The 19922-nt window shown below is 51.8% G+C and overlaps 1 protein-coding gene across 3 annotated transcripts in view; it reads left to right on the top strand.

Moving 5' to 3' along the window:
* Positions 1-372: 372 nt before the first annotated feature.
* The window catches only part of LOC111141345 (Ras association domain family member 2), a 41763-nt gene continuing 22213 nt past the window's right edge, over positions 373-19922 (top strand). Inside the window, exons 1-2 of one of the 3 annotated variants that reach the window (XM_022493820.1) lie at positions 373-506; positions 1393-1458. The gene's annotated coding sequence lies outside the window, so the exon portion shown is untranslated. Of the gene's footprint in view, positions 507-545; positions 634-1392; positions 1459-19922 lie in introns of those variants that run through there. The other 2 variants (XM_022493822.1, XM_022493821.1) reach the window with 2 other exon arrangements.

Here is a 19922-nt window from a genome sequence, read left to right as displayed (position 1 = left end):
CCGCCCCGCCACCGCCCCCCCGCCAGCCCGGAAGGAGCGCTGGCAGCCTGAGCCCTGACTCGCAGGAGGGGAAGGAGAGGACGCGAAGCCCCAGCATTGTCTGGGAGGGAGGGGAGAAGCTCCGCCCCCCAGGAGGAGGGGAGGGGAGGAGGGGGATAGGGGACGGAGGGCGGGAGACGCGGGGAGAAAGAAAGGCGAGGGAAGAGGGGCGGGGGAGAGATGGAGAGCTAGAGAAAGACGGGGAGAGAGGCCGATCCGACGCGGTAGGGACGGATAAAGGCAGGGGGGCGGGATAGAGGGCGGGAGGGGCGGAGGGGACGCGAGGAGGGCGGGGCGCCCGACCCCCAATCGCGCGGCCGCCGCCTGCGCCGCCCGGCTGGATTTGAGCCGGGCCCGCGGCTAGCGGACCCAGGCGCTGGCTGGAGCAACGCCCCCCCACCCCCACGCAGAGGCACCCCCACTTTCCAACTCCGCGGGCGATGCAGCCGACTCAGGACGCAGGCAAGGTTCGGGGCGCGGGGCACCGGGCGCGGGATGCGGGGCGCAAGGTGCCGGGCACGGGCCGGTCCTCTCTCCCCTGCCTCCTTCCAGCCCAGCCGAAAGTTTTCCCGCGGTGTTCCCAGCCTGGTCCAGGTCAGCGCCTCAGTCTTCCCCTACCCTGGTCTCCTCACTCCTCCCGGGGCCGCCGGGGGTTCCCGGGAGTGCGGAACCCCCGGGGGCCGCGTAGGAGCCAGCCCTTGAGCGCCCAGCTTCTGGCCGGAGAAAGTTGTGGCTCCAAGCTTGCCTTCCCTCTGCGACCCTTGGGGGTCCTTCTTCCCTCCGGCGCCCCCGCCCCAACCCCGGGGTTCTCGGGACTCCCTGGCAAGCTGCGGGCAGCAGGTGCCGGGATGGGAGGCCCGGACAGCGCTGGGAAGTGTCTGACCCCAAACGGGTCCCCATTTTCCCAGCCCAACGGACGGTTCCCCAGAGGGGGGTCCAGCACCCGGCGCGGGCAGGCGGCGCTCCCGAGGCCACTTCTGAAGGGCGCGGGGCCTCGGGGGCCCTCGGTCCTCGTGGCACTTCCCGTTGCGGTCTCCCCGTCAGCCTACCGAGCTAGCGCTGAGGTCGTTGGGGACCTCAGCTTTGCGTCCTCTCTCTCCGGAGAGGGGCAGTTTCCTTGGGCGACCCAGCCACTTCTGCATTTCGGTCGCCTGCTTTGCATTCAGCTCTTAAACTGGGAGAACCCTGGGGACAGCGCGGAGCGGCGCGGTGGCCCGACTGGGCGACGGAGGGCTTCCTCTTACTGTGGGGCTCTCTGTGGGTCCTCGTTTGTTCCCCCCCCCCCCTCCGCCACTGAGTGACAGCAGGAGCTGAGCGCTGCGCTTCTCAATGCTGCCCATACTTTATTCCCAGGTGTCCGGAATCGGGGTTCTCCCAGAGGACAGAGGCCGTGACTAACCAGCGTGGGCCAGGTTTCTAGTAAGTACCTTAGTGGGATGAATGAAAATTAGACCCAGGGAGCTGCCAAGTAACAATTCATCCTGGAGTGGGACTCTGTTCCTGTCACAGCTGATCTTGGTACAATGGGAGGAAAGAATTAGAAACAATGATTCTTTTAAACAGCTGGGATTCAGAGCCTGGGGCCTGCTTTCCAGAGCATCTGGGGGAGGAATCTGGGGTTGGATTTATTCTACTTATCAGTCCACACTTATTTACTGGGAACTTTTTCTGGAGTGGTCTTTGGAATTAAAGAAACTTCTCATGGCTAAGATATATTGGGTTTTTTGAGGGGAGGTGGGTTATTTGTTGTTGTTGTTGTTGTGTGTGTGTGTGTGTGTGTGTGTGTGTTTTAACTTGTGTCTACATGTGGTGTTCCAGGGACTAAGTGTGAATCAACCTGGGAGGCTCCCACTTGGGATCAGAGACCCTGCAGTGGGGTCGTGAGCTGTGCTTTCTCCTCTGAACTGGGCAGCCTGGGAGCTGCTGCAGTCCTCTGGGCCCTGACAGGCTAACAGCCACGTGGTGGCTGGGCTGGGGGAGGTGGGATAGTTTGGGAAAGAGGGTAGGTGGTTCTTGCCCAGGCTGGAAGGACAGGGAGTCAGAGAGGCTGCCCACCTGGGGAACCTCAGAGCGTGAGCTGGGCTGGGCTGGGGAGGCTGGGCTATGAGTCCTGACCCCCCTTCAGAAGACAGAAGAGCAGGGGTGGCGTATATGGAGACGGGATAATCAGGCTGGGGTGCAGCCGAGATGTATCCCATGCTCCTTGCCCTCAGTTTTGTGCTTTGGAAATCCAGTTGGAAGGAGGTGCATCTTCAGGGAGCCTGGCTGAAAGGAGGCCAGGTGACCTGGGGCCCCCAGGCATTCCCCCCTCCAGGGCAAGTCCCGGGGAATGGGTGGGAAGGGATGCCCCTTGCCCCCAAATGTGCAGACCAGAGCATGCGTCCCTGTGCCTCGGGTGGCAGCATCCCCACCTTCATGAGCTGGGGACAGAGAGTCTCATCCTGCCCCCGGGGCTCTGGAACCCCCCTCTTTGCATTTCTGCAGAGCTTCTGTTCTTCGTGTTCCCTTAGAAGTCACTTAGCAGGGACAGATGCCCTACACCTGTTTTCCCTCCCTCAAGCCTTCCGTTTCTCAGCTGCGCTGTCCTACCCACGAACTTTCAGTCACCCACTGGTTTTGCTTTGATTTCTTGGTCTATTTCCTGGAATCCCAGAGCCAAGCTTCGTGTCTGCCTTCTGTGCGTGAGCTGCTTAGGAATGACCAGGACACTTGGCTGGAGAGGCGCCCAGGACTGCGCTTCTGATGGCGTGCCCATGACTGTCCCACAGCACAGAAGAACGCTGGCCTGATGATTGCCTTCGGTTCTCCCTAAGATACTTGGGCCGGAAGTGTCCTCATTGGGAGGGTGTTTACAGGCAGGACCTGAGGACCAGAGAATCCTGCTGGGGGGCCAGGAAAGGGACTGGGACTTGCCAGGGTCTCCTCCTTTCCCCCAGGGTGAGAAACCGGGCAGGTCTCAGCAGTGTGCCTGGGACAGAACAGGACAGCCAGTCTCTGTGTTCAAGACAGAGCTGCTGAGAGCTGCTGCCACTGGGTTTCTAAAACTAGGGCAGTGGTCCCCCTCTGCCACCTCCTTGTTTCTCCCACCGCTCCTTACAGTATGGTCCAGTGATCTACCCTCATGACACACTGTCCTATTAAACACCTCCCTGCATCTCCAGAAGAATGTTAAGTGAGTCCTTAAGATGGGGTCAGCTCCTGCAGACCTGTGATTGCTGGTTTCATTTCTTTGGCCTACTTGTGGGTTCCCGTGGAGGGCATGTGTGTGTGAGGTTGGAGGGAGAGGGTAGGGCAGGAGGCACAGGGGAAGTGGGGCACAGTAAACCGGGACATCCTCCAGACTCGGCTGGCAGGGCATCTAGTGGGTCATTTGGGATCGTCCTTGGGGTGGCAGACGGAGCCTGGAGCCTATAATCGGCTGATGAATCTGCTTGGGATGACGTTTGAGGCTGTAGGACTCTGCCCAGGCCAGCTGTGGCTGATTCCGAGAGGGAAGCCTTATGCCCAAGAAGGGGGCAGTGAAAGGGTCTTGGCTAATTCCTGTGGGATGAGCAAAGTGACATAGAAGGGCTTTCCCCTGGTCATCCCATTGATAAAACTTGACAAAAAGATACCCTTGCTCCCTTGGACATCCCAACCCAAAGTGATTTGGCAAAGTGGGTTTATTTCACCAGCATGGCGCTCTCCCCATGGCTGGCATGCACTTCAATGTTTGGTTAACTGCTCATTTCTAAAAGAGGAATGCAGTGTTGGATTTGGGGTTTGAATGGGATTTGACCACTTCCAGCTCGATGATATTGGGCAACGTAATAGATGCTCTCAGCATCCTTCCTGTGTTCCCTTGGCCTCAGCCAGTGACGGATGAAAGCTCCCTCACTTCTCTGCTGGGGTGGCATGGGGGCACGTGCTATGCTGTGTCTTAGAGTCGCCTAGTAACTGGTCCCCTTCACTGGCTGCTGTCCCTTCCCTATTTCCCTTTCCAGCCCCCTTCCACTTGCACCTGGATCCTTGTTTTAGGGTCAACTTCTGGGGAAGGCAACCGAGGATGGGTTTCAGGCTGCAGTCAAGCAGTCATGTAAAGCTTCTTAGCCTCAGTTTCCCCAGCTGTAAGATGGCAGTTATAACTGTCTCCCGGTCATACTGTGATGCCCATTCAGAGGAGAGCCTGGCATACAGCAAACATTCAGGCAGCCATGGGCCGCTCATTGATCAAGATGGAAGGGGCCATGGAGGTTCTGGGAGTGGGCATTATGATGGCTCATGAATGGCCAGTTATAACGCCTTGGTGGAGAGAGGCTATCCTTCAGCTAGGTGAGAAAGCTGAGTGCACCTGCTCATGGCTGTCACATTTAGGCTGTGACCGGTGATAGATGCTGAACAGCCGCTTGGGTGGCACTGGGCCATGCTGGAGTTCTGCTGTGGTCTTTCCTGTTGCCAAGGGGAATTCAGCCCGGCCACCTTCTGCCTTCCTGGCATAACAGTTTCTCTTCATGACACAGGCGTGTTGTGTCCCTGAGGAGGGGACTGGTTTCTTATGGAAAGGACAGTCCCTACTTTCCTGAACTGCTATGCCGTGCCACAGACACCCAAGTGAGAGCCCAGGAAATTCTACATGGCGAAAAAGACCTTTGTGTGGCAGAATTCGACATCCCTGCTGTGATTTTTATCCCCAAAGCTCTGTGGACAGTCCTGCCGAGGGAGTCCCGGACTCCGCAGTGGCCCTGGTGGGAAATCTTATCCTAGGGATGTAATTAGGCAAGTGCAGAAAAATATGTGCAGAGGGGTGTCCCTTGCAGCATTCTTTGTAATAATAACCACCGAAATGGAGAGTAAACCCCAACAAAAGCAAACATGTTAATTCTGGTCCAGGTAGCCCTGGCTTTTTCAAAGTTGTTTGCCTTAGGCTGCTTGGTTGTTTTTTGTTTTTGTTTTAAAGATTTTATTTATTTATTTGACAGAGAGAGAAATCACAAGTAGGCAGAGGGGCAGGCAGAGAGAGAGGGGGAAGCAGGCTCCCCACTAAGCAGGGAGCCTAATCTGATGCACGACTGGATCCCTGGGATCATGACCTGAGCTGAAAGCAGATGCTTAGCCGACTGAGCCACCCAGGCATCCCAGGATTTTTGTTTTTATGAAAAAAAGGCAAAAAGCATAAGTAGCACTCAGCATTTGTTCTGCAGTGAGCCCTTATGGAGGCTGTACCCCCCCCACCCCCCCCACCCCCGAGCTGAGACTGGCCCCGCCAAGCTCCTTCCCTGGGACCTACTCTCAGCATCTCACCGTCTCAGCATCAAGCCAACGCCGGAGCTTTGAACTGTGTCTGTGAGCATCTGTGCTTTGTCTTGATTTATTTTGTGTTATCTGTTAGCAAGATGTGTCCCAAGGTATCAGAAAAACCTAAATGAGGTTATGTTTGGGTCTGGGAACGCTAACACATTTTCCCATATAGATTAATGGTAATTGATTCTTTGCTTTAGGTCACTTTGGCTCACGAAAAGGTTCATAGGAGCTCTCTGCTTTTGGGTGGCAGGGAACACCTCCATATGTACGCACTATAATACCATGGGGCTGCAAAAAATACAGGGGAGTGATGTGCATCTATTACCGTGGAAATATATGATATTTCTCAAAAGCAGGTTACCCAACTGTGCACTTTGCAAAATATCTCCTCCCCTCCATTTTATATTTGTCTCTGGAAGGATGTGCAGGCAAATGTTCGCAGTGGTTGTCTCTGCGTGGTGGAATTTCGGGGAGATACTGATCTTAGTCTTTTTTTAAGTTAAATATTTTTGTTTTTAATGATGGTAAAATATATGTAATAGAAAATTTGTCCTTTTCAGCATTTTTAAGTGTGGAATTCAAGGGCTGTGCAGTTTCTTGTCAGAGGATGCCACAGACTGAATGAGTTGAAAACCCCAGAAATGACTTTCTCGAAGTTTTGGAGGCTGGAAGTGTGGATTAGGGTGCCCGAAGAGGTGGGCGAGAGGCTGTTCTAGATCTCAGACTTCTCGTTATACCTTCATGTGGCAGGAAGGAGGGGGGAGCTCCATGGGGTCTCTGAGAAGGGCACTAATCCCCTTTGGGGATTAGTCACCCCCGTGAGTCAAGCCCAAAGGCCCCGCTTCCTAATCCAGGCCATACTGGGTTAAGATTTCAACGTAAGAATTTGGCGGGACCCAAATGTTCCAACGACAACAGTGACATTATGTGTACTCCCAGTGTTGTACGACCATCACCAGACTCCCTCTCCAGAGCTCTTCCGTTGTCCCAGAGACCCTGTACCCATCAGCTGTCAACTTCCCATTCCCGACCTGAGAGCCCCTGGCAACCTCAGTTCCACGTACTGCCTTTGTGAATCATTCAATAATCTTTGTGCTTCCCTATATTTGTCAAAGAAATAGAAATGTTTTACATAACAAGGAATGAAAGAGCCCCGTGAGAGAGTGGCGGTGTTTTGTTCCTGGGGGTTTCGTTTCAGGCAGGGCCACGAGCTCCTGGTCCTGGCCATCCATCCCAACTCTGCCATCTTCCTCCGGGGTGGGGGACAGGCTCTGACCTTCCCATCGGCCTGGGGGAGCCAAGGGCAGGTGGCCAGGCACTGACGAATGCAGCGCCCTGGCCTCGGAGCTGACCGCAGGTGTGGTTCGCTGGTTGCTGGCAGCTGGGCCTCAGGCCCCAGACGGCGGCTTCTGTGGTGGGTTTGAGTGGGTGTGCTTAGGGTTCACTGTGCCTTGAACCTCAGAGCCGTCTTGCAGTGAGAAAGGTCCAAACCTGCTAGAGGTGGGTTATTGGGACCATCCTTCTTGAAGGCTGAGAACGACAGCCTCATCATTTCAATTTCAATCGTCCTCTGTGTCTGTTCCAGATCCCGGGGCTGAACTTGACCTGCCAACTCCCCACCATAACCTGTTAAATTGCCACCATGGTGGCTGGGGGTATGGCTGTCGAATGTTCTGTCAGCAGGTGGGGTGGGCAGGCTGGTGTGCAGCAGGGGCATTAGCTGGTGGGGTTTGTGAGGCCCCAAGTGCTCCGGAGAGATGGGTGGTGGCCTTAGGTGGGCGGAGCCCTCTTGCTGAAGCTCCATATGGAACTTCACAGTTGATCACACAGACATTTGGGACAAGGATGGCTCTCTTGTGCATGTCACAAGGTAGTCAGGGACATGGTGCAGTGGGGTGGGGAGCAGGGAAGATGGTGTGTCGACTCTGAGGTGAAAGGGGTCAGGAAGCTTCGGGACCCAGAATTGGGAAACCAGGTCATGTGGCCCTGTTTAGGCGTCATGGGAGTGGATCAAGTGGCTTTTCAATGGGATACCTTGTTCTGTGTGAAAAGCTTTAAGTTTCTTGGTAAGTGAGCTCCCAGAAGGCCTGTCGGGCTTTCCAGAGAGCCAGTGAGAGGATTTAGGTGTGGGAGGGACAGACTTGCCACTGAACTCTGGAAGTTTCTTTACCTGGTTCTACCTGTCTTCTCTCTGCCCAGTGGGAGGCTGCTCTTTTAATCCAGGGCAGTTGGGGGAGTGTAAAGATTTTACAGAGATGGCCTTTGAAGCCCATCTTGAGGAGAGGTTCTGTGTTGCACGGTGCTGATTTTTCTTCAGGGTTAGTCAGCTGGTAGCAGAGCAGGCAGAGGAGGGTAGGAACATGGTTTTGTGGAAAACTCCCCCTGTCAGCCTCCTGGAAATGCTCTGGAAACCCCCAGATGAGCCGTCTTTCCTGGTACTCGGAAGGATCTGAGATCTGATGTGTGAGGGTGAATTTTTCCACACACGGGGTATTAAGGAGGTGAAAGGAGGTCCCCCTCCAGTAGCTGCCCCAGGGGAGGGCTCAGTGCCCACAGGATTCTTCCTTTGCTCTCTCTTCTTTACTGTTTCTGAAATGCCAGGAACCTGCCCATCTTGGCAAGGGTGGGGGGAGAGATGGTGGGAGGCATGGAGGAAGCCCATGATCCTGGCTCTTGGGTGCTCAATCCTGGCCGCAGGTAGTGAGGAGCAGAACCCCCAAGATCTCTGCACACAAAGCTCGGCCTTAGCTTCTAGCACCAAAAAAGGAAGAGCTGCTGGGGTTCCCTGAGGAAGGGGAAGTGAGGTCAGAGATGAGTCTCAGAGAAATCGCTCAGTAAACAGGAAGAATGGCCAGAAAGAAACCTGTGCTTGTAGGAAATGGGGAGCTGGAGGCCGCCCATCCTCACCTGCCCCGATAGGTCAGCACATCCCTGCATAGCTGAGAGACTAACCATGGACAGTGAGCGGGGGCTCCAGGCCTCAGGCCCTCCCTGTGGGACAGGCTCCACCTAAATCCCATAATTATCGGGTGGAGGAAAGCTTAATTTGCCCTTCCTGAGGTAGCACATGAAATTACCCTATAAAATAGACCTTGGTTTTGAAAGATGCAGGTCAAGGAATGTTTCATCTTCCTTCCCTTATTAGGGCCAGGGTGGCCTCTTGCTGACTTCCCACTTTTCCTCAGGCTACCTCAGCCACACAAAAGTTGGCATGTTGCTGAATCCTAGCCTGTGAGGGGCTAATCTTGGCGAGACCCCTCTGGTGGGTGGTGATAAAGGGGTTGCTTTAGGGAAGCAGGAGGATCTGTCGAATTGAAAGGTTGGCTTTCTAAATCTCTGGTTCCTCCAAGCCAGAGTCTAAATTCTACATACGCGCGCACAGACACACACACACACACACACACACACACAGAACATTTTCTGTCTGGAGTTTTTACTTCCTTAATGCCTTTTTTTTCCATCCTGCTCCAACACCCTGGTTCTCTGATACAACTTTGGGTTTCCTCCTAAACATCCAGAAGGTCAAAATCTTGCGGACACTGGTGGGACTTTCCTATAAGCAAGTAGTTGCTCATCCGGGCCTCTGAGGTGATTGTTTGGGTGAGTCGCAGTGGTGACCTTCCAGGTCACTCACCTGGCCACCCGCCCGCTGGTGTGGAAGGGGAGGCAGGCCCTTCTGGCAGGAATCCCAGGACCGTTTCCTCAGATCTGCCCTAGCCGCACTGGGGACTCAGCCTTGTGTACAGAAGGCCTGAGCAGAGTGGGCTGGGGTCCCATTTGGTGGCGGAAAGAGCAGGGGCTTCGTAGGTCAAGCTGCTGGTGGGGAGCCCAGTGTGGCTGGAATCCCAGCTCCTCACCGGAGAGGGTGGGCCAGGCATGGGCTGCCTCCGGGGATGGGAGCCATGTTTCCTGTCAGCAGGGGCCTCACACCTGTCTTCAGTCAGGGCCCCCAGCTTTTTCCGGGTTGGGGGAGCCAGTGGTTTTGGGATCCATGAGGTGAGGGGTAGCTATTTTTGGACAGAGTGTAGATGTGACTTAGGGTCTGTGGTAGGTGCCCAGGTCCCTGGCTGAGGTCTCTATCCTTGGCCCCTGCAGGGTCTGCTCTGTCCGTCCAGCTATTTACTCACTGCCCCCCCTTTTCCCAGGCCCCCTGGGCCTGCTGTGGCTGTCAGCAGAAGCCCCCCATACCCAGTGCTTAGCCAGGGCACCACAGAAGGAGCCCTGGGCTTCATGTCAACTCTGTGACCTGGAACGAGTTGCCTGACCTCTAGGACCTTCTGTTTCCTCATCTGTAAATGGTGAAAATAAAGCCTTCCCGGTGGGTTCTTTCTTGTAAGGAAGAAGATAAAGCTTCTAGAGCCTTGTTACCGGCAAGGCTGGCATCACTGGGGGAGTTGGCTTGTTAGGAATGCACGTCCTCAGACCCCATCCAGAAGGACTGAATCAGTAGCTGGGGGTGAGGGGTGGGGGAAAGGAATCTGTACTGAACGAGCCCTCCAGAGCCTTCGGGTCCACACTCCAGTGTGAGAACCCCTCCTCTAGGGTACCGCTGGCTCAGTTGAGTTTTAGCTGAAACTCTTTTTTCCCCTTCACCTCAAGAGGGTTCTGCTTTGCCAGAACTCACACAGTTCCAGGTTTGACCCCCACCCCTCTCCTGGTTGTGTACTTGGGGACCAGTGACTTCGCTTCTTTGTGCCTCATTTGCTTCATCTGCAAAATGGGGATATTGAGGTTTCTCCATGAAGTCGTTGTGGGGATGAAATGAGCCAAAGCAGATACTAGGTGGCCCACAGTGAACTTTCTTTTATGGTGGCTGCCTATAATTCACATCTGGTGTCTTGTTATTAGCCTAATAATAATAGTGTGATTGTTCTGTTCTCGACTGATGGGGGAAACAGGCATCAAGGTGCCTCCTGAGACCTGTCTTCTGCTAGTTCTCCTGAGCTAAGCCCTTTTCCACCTGCCCACCTCTTACCAAATACCTTCCACTTCCCCTTTTGTGATGCTTAGCATGCTTTTGGGGTGGGGACTGAATGAAAGCCTTTATTCACAGTCAGATGGAAAGCTGAGAGAGTGCGGTCCATACACTCAAGACATTTGACCTTAGTTCCCGCTTTGGTGGTGTTTGGTGCCAGACTCTTTCCTGAGCTGAGTGACTGGGATAGCCCTGTGGGTAGGTCACCGGGGGCCTCTAGGCCTGGAAAAGAGGACAGAGGTGGTACATTCAGGGAAGGGAGGATCAGTAAGGTGAAGAGGCCCCAGAGAGGACCCAGGCCTGGCCAGTAAGTGGCCTTTTATTGAATAAAGGTGGAAGCAAGGTGAGCTGCTTGCTTCCCGGGCAGCCGGAATTTTGCCCATTCTGGGACAGGTTCAGGTTCAGGAACCAGGTGGTGGAATCTCTGGTACTCTCTAGAACTTGGCAGGGTCCCAGGCCATAACTCTAGTCTCCTTCCTTGGGTGGCGCAATAGGGCTGGGATTTCCTGTTTGCCATCGGCACTTCTTCCTGCCCCTCTACCAAGGGGCTGAAGTCCACAGGGGTCAGCCCGATCTCCTCTGTAACCCCTGCTTGCTTACAAAGCAGAGTCCCTTAGGAGACCTAACGAGACTGTCTTTAACACTATAGTATGAAGCACTGTGCAGGAGGATTTTCTACTCCAGCCCAGGAGCTCTAGATCATCCCCCTGGGGAGGGGGGCAGGGCAGGACTCAGAGAAGAGGTGGGGACAGGCCCCAAAAGGGGAAGCTGTGGGCCTCCAGTTAGTATTTCCTTTGTTTCTGGGGCCCAGGGCTGACTTCCTGCCCTCTCTGCTCTGGTGCTCTAGTTTGCGCGTCGTGGGGCCCTTTGCGTCAATTCACTCTGTCCCTGCCTACACCCACCCTTTGGGTTGCGCTATGCTGCCCTCTCTTCCCTGCTGAGATATTAGTAATGGGGAGGGGGGTGCTGAAGACCCGACTCAGTTGGCTTTCAGAAAATTCTATTCCTTCCATTCCTGAAAGGCTGTTTTGAGACGCATTGAGTGGTGTCCTCAGTCTACTCAGCTCTGTCCCTATCAGATTTCTAGGTCGTTCTCAGCTCTGGTTGTACATCGGCACCCCCTGGGGAAGGCTATAAAAATGCTCATACCTGGGCCCCTTTCAGTGGGTTTGATGTCATTGGGATGAGGGGCAGCCTGGACATGGGGAATTTTAATCAACCCTGCTTACCCCCCTCTCCCCCCACCTTGCTGTCCTCACTCAGGGAGAGTCTCAGGAGCACCTACACTCAGAACCTCTGAGCTGCTATGTGTCTCAAGGCCAGCTGCTTCTCCTTCCTGCTTTGGTTTCCGCTGTGGCCTCGCAGATGGCACGTCCCTCTCATCGGTCAGATGGGAGCTGTCTGGGGTTTGCCCCTCTGGGCATTCTCTATGGAAAGCCCTCCCATCCCCTAGCCTGTCTCACTCTCCTCGCTGTCCTGTCTTAGAGACTGGGACTGCCTGGGTCCTGTTAATGGGCAGTGGCCACCCACCCACTCCCATCCTGCCCCAGCTGCCGAGGTCAAGGCTGGCTCCCGCTTTGCCACCAGGAAGACAGTGTAGGAAATGAATTGGATTCTTCATCTCCTCCGGGCTCTCCTGCCAAGGCCTGGGTTGCCAGCCTTTCTGTTCTGCCTTTGCCCTTCTCCCTCTGGGGACCTTCCAGTGACTCAATAAGATGAGCACACGTGGTCCATAGGCTGGAACAGAAACTGCAAGGCTTAGCCAGCGTCCCAGGGAGGCTCTGAGGCCAGATGAACCTCAGCATGTTTTCCAGGTGCCTGGCAGAACGGGAGTGAGGGCCCTGGGCTTTGGAGGAACCAAGAGTTAAGAACAGATTTTGCTCCCTTGAAGAGAGCTTTGGATGCCTTCTCTCCCTCCTGGAGCAAGCTGAAGGCTCGATGTTTGCCTTCCTCATAGGAAGCCGAGCTGGTGACTTTCAACGGCTTGTACGGTCCCTCATTTATTCTTGGAGAAGCTGGAGACACCTGTGCAAGGGCAGGTCTGTGAAGAGGAAGAGGAAGGGCCCCTTTGTGCCACAGCTGCAGGGCTGTGATTGGTTCAGAGCTCTGGCAAGTGTCTGTCCCCAGACACACTGAGGCTGCACCTCAGCCTCACAGTGCACCTGGCCAGCTTGGGGGGTGCGGGGTGGGCAGCTGCTTCCTCCCTGCTGGATGGCAGGTGGGAGAAAGGGGATTCCTGCTGAGTCTTAGTGGCTCCCTTGTCCTCAGATGGGTTCTTGCAGAGCCGTGTGTGGGAGCTCACCCCTCCTCCAGGGTGGCTCTCAGCTGACGACGGACTAGCACAGGGGTACAGAGGCCAGCCTGCCTATCCAAGTCCGTGGGGCTCTTCACACCCCGGAGCTCCCATGGGATCAGACTGTGGCTGGGCTCCAGCTGAATGAATCTGGTCACCCAGCTCCTTCCCCGGCCTGGTCCTGCTGCTGACAGGACTCTCTTGAGAACACGTCCTCATTAACTCATGTGTCCAAAAATCCTTGGATGGGGCCCTGCTTCTGGAAATCCTCTTACCTAAGACAGCAGGAATCTACTCCCTCCCTTGAAAAAATAATGATCATGGGAAGATTCACAGGAGAGAATCATAGGCTGGGGGCTGGGGTCCAGAAAGGGGAAGCTCCAAGCCCAGGAGGGGAAAGCAAGCAGATGGATGATTTCTGGGTGGTGGCAAGTGCTGTGAGGAGCTGGCTGAGGTGTGAGTGCCTGTCCCCCAACACTGCCCCGGGGGCAGGGAAGATACTTTGAAGGGGGAGCTAAGTTTTGGATCAGGTTCTAGGGACCACGTGAGTTTGCTTGGGTCTGTAGAGGAGCATGGACACACGGAGCTTGAAGAGCAGGCCTAGAAAGTCCTCTGTGGCTGGGATGTCATCATCTCCAATGGCTGAGGAAACTTCCAGTTGTCAAAACGTTCTCTTGGATCTTAGGGAAGGTTGTACAAGCAGGATGTAATGGATGGGTCTTCCCATCTACCACTAGCAAGGTTCATGGTACTGCCCAGGCATTTGATGGAGCTGAAGAGAGCCTAGAAGATTCTGCCAGGGTGTGAAATCCAGGTCAGAAGGAAGGACTGATTACTTGGTGGCCCCATTGGGTCTCCAATGTGACTGAGCCCCTCCTGTCCCAACGTGGCAGGCCCAATGATACACGCACCTCCAGACCTTTCAGCAGATGTGCTTCAATATACATTTTACCTCTTAAAGTCTTTCTTTTTTTTTTTTTTAAAGATTTTATTTTTTTATTTGATGGAGAAAGATCACAAGTAGACAGAGAGGCAGCCAGAGAGAGAAAGAGAGAGAGGGAAGCAGGCTCTCCACTGAGCAGAGAGCCCGATGCGGGACTCGATCCCAGGACCCTGAGATCATGACCTGAGCCGAAGGCAGCGGCTTAACCCACTGAGCCACCCAGGCGCCCTCTTAAAGTCTTTCTACAGGGAAGTTGTACCGATTTAGAATTCTTGAGGGGAAAAAAAAAAAAAAAAAAAAAGAATTCTTGAGGGGTGAACAATGATGTTCCTAGAGGGAGGTCAGTCGGTTTTAATATGATTTAGACTTCCAAAGAGCAACTCTGCGTTAATGATTTTTTTATGAATAGTTTTTTTGAAAGTTATTTTTCTATAAAATTTATGTGTTGTGTCCAAGTCATCTTTCGTTTGCATCCCTTTCTCTCCCCTTCCTTTTGTGTGTGGGCACCTGCGAGCTGTTTCAGTTCTGTGTCTGAGATGCTGACCCACAGGGGAAGTCCCGCCTTCCTCCCCATCATGCTCTCTCTTCCTCAAAAAGATGGTGACGGCCACTTGCCCCTTTGCCGTTCTCAAGGCATTGTGGAAGCGTTGCAGGCAAATGATTCTTACAAGGCATTTTGGAGGCCTGGAGAGCCCCATAAATTCTTGATAATAACAGACACGGCCGAAGAGTTGCAACGAGCCAGCTGAACCAGTCCCTCTCCCCAAGGCTGCAGATTTTGGCAAGCACCCTTGGAGGAAGTGTCCCATTGAATCCACATTCCAGCCCCATCAGCCATCTTCCTCTGACCCTTCCTTGTGTGAGGAACAATACTCTGTTTAAGGAATATCAGACCGAACTCTAAATTTCCGGCCCTTTGTTAGCTTTGCTGCTGTGTTTGCCTTAAAGTGAATGTTAATTTAGCTGAACCCCCCTCAGCGTTGCCCCCTGCAAGCCCCCCAACCAGTTGGAGGTAGCCAGTGATTTATGGTGATGGTTGGAAAGTTTCTGAAGAGAGATGTAGACATTGCTGTCCTTGAGACAGACAAAGAAGGGGTTGGGTCCTGGTGTCCGTGACCTGTGAGTTTAATTCAACAATGTGGTAGGCTAATATGTGTTTTCCTAACACCCCAAACTCAAGATTTGTAAAAGTAAGAAAAAAGGTGGGGAGAAGTTCAGGTTGGAGACAAAGATTAAGCAACATGAGCCTGGGGGGTCTGATACACAGCGATGGCCTACCTGAGATCACCCAACAGGTAGTGATGGAATCTTGGAGAATCCCCACATTTGGGCCATCAGACTACTTGATTTATATCAATCTGGCAAGTAAAAAAATAGTGATTAGGGAGTTTGAACATCTTTTCATAAATCGATTAACTATTTGTATTTATTTATTAACTGTGAATGAACTGTTTGTGTCCTTTGCCCAATTTTGTATTAGGTATAGAAACTTTTTCTTATGGATTTATTAATTTTACAAATTAATGACATTAACCCTTTGTCTATTGTATTGTAAATGTTTTCTCTCAATTTGTCATTGACTTTTGACTTTGGGTAGGGTAAAAATTTTTTTTTTCTGAAAGAAGTCAGAAATTTTTACAGATTGGTTCCATTTCTTTCTTTCTTTCTTTTTTTTTTTTTTTTCAATTATGTCTTCTAGATTTGGGGTCTTTCACAGCAGAGCTTTTCCCACCTCAAGTTGTTATATGTCTTATGTTTCCTTTCAGTATTTTATGTTTGAATGTTTAAATTTTTTATTCATCTATGATTTCTTTTGGTGGAAGGAGTAAGGTAGGGATTTAGCTTGCCCAACCTCCCCTTTCCAAAGGTCAGTCAATTCTCCAGCAACATTTTAACAATTAATCTATCTTTCCCTGGCTATTTAGAGATGCTCCCCACATTCTGTGTCCCCAAATATATTTGGGTCTATTTCCGTATGCTATATTGTTTCATTGATCTGCTTATTTTTTCTCAAGTACCAAGTAGTTTTAGTAACTATAGAGAAGACTTAAATTCCCTAATTGGTGTGTGGTCCGTAGATTTAAGAGGGCATGCTATCAAAGGGAATGGTCTTGAGAACAGGACAGACTGCTTTCAGATGCAGAACGAAATTACTAAATTTTGGCTTATGATAGAGGCAGTGAACAAAAGAGAGTCCTGCCCAAAACCCAATCCATGAGTTAGAAGATTAGCTGCAGAATTCTAAGGAGAAGAAGGAGATGGAAGGTAAGGAGTAAAATGAGATGGTACTTGGGGGAGATAGGGGCAGGGATGGATGGTTGGGTGGATGGATGGACAGACAGGCAGACAGTGCTCGAGAGAGGGGCTAGAGACGTTGCCGAACCAAGAATGGGAGGAAGAGAAGAGAACGAAGAAAGGCTGGAACAACATTTCCCTAGTTGGAGGAAGACTTGAACACTCAGGGTGAGAATTTCTGTGGACGGCTAGGCACTGCTAATCTGATTTCTACACCAGGCAGGCTGCAGAATGGGCTCTGGTTGAGGTCCCCCATGACTGCCCTGAGGCTCCTCTGGGCTTTCTTCTTTGGGCTTCTACCATCAGCTTCTGGCTCTGCCGACCAGCCTCCTTTGCAAGGCCTCTTATTCTCTTGTCTTTCAGGGCAACATGTTTCCCTCCTTCTCTTCGAGAGATTCTTTTTTCTCTGCCCATAGCTGACCTACTGGGTACATCAGAGCCCTCCGTGCGTTCCAGACCTCCCTCTCTGGGAGCTCCATGCGGTTGCCTTCCCGGGCCGCAGACCTGGCTATGCTTGTTGTCGTCTGCCCCAAAGGGTTCCGTGGGCCTGTCTCAAAGTCAGCCCCTTTTCCTCAGCTTGCTACGTGCGAATGTGACACCACCCCCAGCCCTGCATCATCCCGGACTCTGCCCTTATCCCCACGGTGACTCTGGCCTTGGACCCTTCTCCATATCTTTTTGCTGGTGTTATCACTACTTTTCTCTCTGCCTCTTTAAATCCTATAGATGCGGTGAATCTGCCACCTTCCCCGGGTCAGGCCCCTCTGGGGTCCCCCTGCCTCTGTTCTCTGCCACAATCCTTTCTCAAAGTAGACTGTGTGGGCCAGCTGTTCCAACATTCAAGTCCGATCACACCCTCCTGGTCTCCTGAGGGCAGCTGTAAACGCCATCCTAGACGGGGTGGTTGAAAATAACAAATTTACTCTCTCGCATTCTGGAGGCCAGAGGTCTGAAATGGGTTTCATCCGGCCCAAACACAGATGTCAGGAGGGCTCTGGGGGGCAGAGGGCGGGGAAATCATTTGCTTGCCTTTTCTGACTCGGCGAGCTGTGTGCCTTAGCTCACGGACCTTTCTCCATCCTCATCCAGCTTAGTACCTTCCCGTCTCTCTGTCTCTCTGCTGGGGTTGGTGTTCCAGAAGCTCCCTCTGCCTCTCTTATAAGGACACGTGTAATTACATTCAGGGCCCACCCAGGTAACCTAGGATGGTCTCCCTATTCCAAGAACCTTAATTTAATCACACCTGGGGGGTTCCTGTACTGTACAAGGTAATGTTCACAGGCTCCCTAGATTAGGACCTGGCTACCTTTGGGTCCATTATTCAGCCTACCATACCTCCCGTGGCACCTCGAACTCCTTGACATGGTCAAGGTCCCAGAAGCACCCTCCTCCCCCATTTTGCACAGCTCTGGGATACGTGTGGCTTCCATCTGGACCACTCTGCCCTAAACTTCTGCCAGTTCCTTCTCATCCCAGAGGCCTCAGCCTAGACAATGCTTCCTTCAGAAAGCTCCTGGGAGGGGCGCTTGGGTGGCTTAGTGGGTTAGGGCCTCTGCCTTTGGCTCGGGTCATGATCCCGGGGTCCTGGGATCGAGCCCCGCGTCGGGCTCTCTGCTTGGCAGGGAGCCTGCTTCCCTCTCACTCTCTGCCTGCCTCTCTGCCTACTTGTGATCTCTGTCAAATAAATAAATAAATAATCTTAAAAAAAAAAAAGGAAGAAAGAAAGAAAGCTCCTGGGACCCCACACATTTCCAGATTAGGTGCCCTTCTGTGTGGTGCCCTAGCATCTGCTTCCCTTGCTAGAACAGTCTCCTGTTATCCATCTCTTACTGCATCTTGAGGACGGGGCTGTGCCTGTTCTCTTTGCTGTTGAATCACCATCAGTAAGGGCAAAAGGCACATACATGTCAGGCATACGAGAAGTGATTGTGAAATGTGTGCATTTAAACCTGCATAGGGGCGCCTGAGTGGCTCAGTGGATTAAGCGGCTGCCTTCTGCTCAGGTCACTCGATCCCTGGGATCGAGTCCCTCATTGGGCTCCCTACTCAGTGGGAATCCTGATTCTCCCTCTGCTTCTGCCTGCTGCTTCCCCTGCTTGTGGTCTCTCTCTCTGTCAAATAAAAAAAAAATAAATAAATAAATAAATAAACCTTCATAGGAAGGGGACTTTTTTCCCATTTTTTAAATTTAAATTCAATTTAATTAACATATACTGTATTACTCGTTTTGGAGGTAGAATTCAGTGATTCATCAGTTGCGTATAATACCCAGTGCTCATTACGGCAAGTGCCCTCCTTAATACCCATCACCCAGTTACCCCATCCCCCACCCCCAACAACCCTCAGTCTGTTTCCTAGTTAACAGTCTCTTTTGGTTTGCCTCCTGCTCTGTTTTTCTCTTAGAATGGATACTTTTTTAAAAAGTGGGCACTGACTAGTTATGGGTAATTATCACTTAAAAAAACATAAAACTTTCTTACCAGTCTGATTCTCTTTCTCCTTTTTCTTTCATTCTTTTCTCTCCTTCCTTCCTTCCTTCCTTCCTTCCTTCCTTCTCTTCCTCTTCCTCCTTCTTCTTCTTCGCAGTACATATGTATTCTGATTTTTTTTTTTTTTTTTAAGTAGTATGGAGCCCAGTGCAGGGCTTGAACTCATGACCCTGAGATCAAGACCTGAGCTGAGGGGGTGCCTGGGTGGCACAGTCGGTTAGGCGTCTGACTCTTGGTTTCTGACTCTTGGTTTTGGCTCCAGTCATGATCTCAGGGTTTTGGGATCGAGCCCCATGTCAGGCTCTCTGATCAGCGTGGAGTCTGCTTGAAGCTTTCTCTCCCTCTCCCTTTGCCCTTCTTTCCTGCTTGTGTGAGCTCTCTCTTGCTCCCTCCCTAAAATAAATAAATAAGTCTTAAAAACAGAAACAAAAACAAAACCTGAGCTGAGATAAAGAGTTGGACGCTTAACCTACGGAGCCACCCAGGCACCCCTGAACTCCAATTTTTATGATTTTTTTTTTCCTTTTAGGAAAAATCAAGAAATTAAAATTTAGAACTTAGAGAGAATGACTGTGTCCTTAGGATACCACTTTTGGGTACACAGTTGGGAACTGAGTTTTCAGAACGAAACTCAGCCTTCAACTCCCCTCCCTGCACCAATGCCCCCTTTATTAGGTGGCCTCTTGTATTTGTCTCCTGTGACTCCTTTAACAAAGTGTCAACATATAACAGCTTAAAACAACACAAATTTATGATCTTAGGGTTTTTTAGGTCAGTACCTACAGGGTCTCACTGGGCTAAAATCAAGGTATCAGCAAGGCTGTGTTCTAGAGGACCTAGGGAAAAATTCATTTGCTCATCCTTTTCAGCTTCTAGAGGCCGCCATGTTCTTTGGATTTGTGACCCTCTTCCTCTAGCTTCAAAGCCAGCAACAACAGATTGTGTCCTTTTCACATTGTATCACCATCACACTGTCTTTTCTGCCTCCCTCTTTCATTCTCTTTTATATCATGGTGAAATACACATGAAATGTATCAACTTCATCATTTTTTTTTTTTAAAGATTTTATTTGTTTATTTGACAGAGAGAGATCACAAGTAGACAGAGAGGCAGGCAGAGAGAGAGAGAGGGAAGCAGGCTCCCTGCTGAGCAGAGAGCCCGATGCGGGACTCGATCCCAGGACCCTGAGATCATGACCTGAGCTGAAGGCAGCGGCTTAACCCACTGAGCCACCCAGGCGCCCTCAACTTCATCATTTTTAAGTGCATAGTTCAGTAGCATTAAGGACATTCCCGTTGTTGCCCTAGCAACACCACCATCCATCCATGTAATGCTTAATGTTGCAAAACTAAAACTCTGTTCTTTAGACACTAATTCTGCTCCTCCCCAGCCTTGGCAACCAAATTTCTGCCTTATGTTTCTATGATGTTGACTACTTTGGAGACTTCCTATTAATGACATGACACAGTATTTGTCCTTTGGTTGCTGGCTTATTTCACTTGGCTGAATGTCCTCAAGGTTCTTCCATGTTGTAGCATGTGTTAGAATCCCCTTCTTTTTTAAGGCTGCAGAATATTCCTTGGTATGTGTCTAACATGAATTGCTAAT

This window comes from Enhydra lutris, unplaced genomic scaffold (assembly GCF_002288905.1).
Source record: "Enhydra lutris kenyoni isolate GAN:26980312 unplaced genomic scaffold, ASM228890v2 scaffoldscaffold6, whole genome shotgun sequence".
In the NCBI taxonomy this organism is placed as follows: Eukaryota; Metazoa; Chordata; class Mammalia; order Carnivora; family Mustelidae; genus Enhydra; species Enhydra lutris.
This window is presented reverse-complemented; position numbering and strand designations above follow the sequence as displayed.